We start from the raw sequence: 2,180 nt of genomic DNA on the forward strand, positions 1-2,180 counted from the left end.
CAAGCGCAGGATAACCCCAAGGGGTTGTGGGTTTTTTTCTACCAATGGGAGCTTTCCCTTCACCGCCCCCATGGGGGTGGTCCACAGGGTTCATAACTACCCCTCTTACTACGGGGCGTTTACCTAGCCAACACTTAGATCCGGCTCTACCCAAACTTTTTTGGTTCACCCCAACATTACCCACTTGTCCGACTGTTGCTAAGCAGTTTTGGGATACTAAACGGACCTCCCCAGATGGTAATCTTAAAGTGGCCGATTTACCCTCTTTTGCAATGAGTTTCGCTACAGCACCTGCTGCTCTAGCTAATTGCCCACCCCTTCCACGTGTGATTTCTATGTTATGCATGGCCGTGCCTAAGGGCATATCGGTTGAAGTAGATTCTTCTTTTCTCTCAAAAAACCCCTTCCCAAACTGTACAAGCTTCTTCCAAAGCATACGGCTTTCTAGATGTATATGACGATCTCTAGACAGATGGATCTTATATGAATCATATGATGAAGTACCACATGAGTGGATATATAGGAAAGGAATCCAAATCTGCCGAATCGCTCATGTTATGATCTTCTACATCCTAGGTCTCTGCGTTCCGTCATCTGGCTTATGTTCTTCATGTAGCATTCAGATCGAATGACTCTATGAAATTACGTCGATACTTCCACATATTATGGGTAACGTAGGAGACATCCCTATTTTCCCCCGGGGGTCTTAATTACCACTGCTTAGCTTTCAATTTGCCTCTGACCATCAAATTAAATGTGAATAACCCGTCCTCCTCTCTTTGAAACAAGGGGCGCTTCCGGTTCTGTGCGTGCTTCAAACAATTTTGTCTTCTCCATATTACCATATCTCTAGAGCCAATAATTTTCTATGAGGAACTACTGAACTCAATCACTTGCTGCCGTTACTCAACAGTTTTCTGTTGAGGTCTATCCCGTAGAGGTAGTCAAATTGGATCAGTGATCGATTTCTAGGTTTCGTCGTAAACCTAATTGGTTACTTCCAATTACGTAAATCAATAGTTCAAACCGCACTCAAAGGTAGGGCATTTCCCATTGATATAGGAACTTTTGTACCAGAAACAATAGTATCTCCAATTATAGCCCCTCTGGGATGTAAAATATATCTCTTCTCACCATCCCCATAGTGTATGAGACAAATGTATGCATTTCGATTAGGGTCGTATTCTATGGTTACGATTCTACCAGATATGTCTTTTTGATTCCGTCGAAAATCTATTTTACGGTATAGGCGCTTATGACCTCCCCCTCTATGCCTTGCGGTAATGATTCCTCTGGAATTACGACCTTTACCACAACGGTGCCGTCCATGGATCAAATTATTTCGTGGATTGGATTTCACTTGCCTGTCTACGGTTCCCTTGCGTGTGCTCGGGATAGGTGTTTTGTATAAATGTTTCGCCGTATTATTAAGTATTCTCCTTTAGTTTTTTTCTCTATCTAGAAGTGGAATAGAATAACCCGGTTGAAGGGTAATGATCATACGTCTGTAATGCATTGTATGGCCCAGAATAGGTCCTATTCTTCTACCTTTTCCAGGTAGTCGATGGCTATTCACAGCTACCACCTTAACACCAAAGAAGAGTTCGACCCAATGCTTTATTTCTGTCTTAGTGAATCCCGATTCGACATTAAAAGTATATTGATTCTTTCCCAATAAACGAAGACTTTTTTCTGTAAATACTGCGTATTTGATTCCATCCATAAATCGACTTTCCCTCCTATGCTCTGAGTTCCAGTATCGATAAGAATTCGAGTTCTTATTGTTCTTATGTTATGGTATGAATATACCATACCAATTCGTTATGTATGGATGATGGATGAGATTCCATGGATAGAGAGCCAGTTCCAATAGACTTATGGAATGTTCCCGTTCGTGTGCATCCAGCAGGAATTGAACCCGCAAATTTACCAATTATGAGTTGGGCGCTTTAACCATTCAGCCATGGATGCTTAACAGGGATCATCGTACATCGTAAATAACCAATTTTCATATAGAAAGACATATCATAGAAAAATGAAATCGAAAATATTCCGAGATGGCAAATATTCGGAGATGACTATGAAAACACCTCTCTGGATCCTCGAATTGAAAGAGAGATTGAGAGGGATCAAGAATCCTAATTCTCGCTATTTGGAATGGATCCAATTCTATTGAGTCT

This window comes from Triticum urartu, unplaced genomic scaffold (genome assembly GCF_056163025.1).
Source record: "Triticum urartu cultivar PI428250 unplaced genomic scaffold, HENAU_Tu73 scaffold2, whole genome shotgun sequence".
NCBI classification, from domain to species: Eukaryota; Viridiplantae; Streptophyta; class Magnoliopsida; order Poales; family Poaceae; genus Triticum; species Triticum urartu.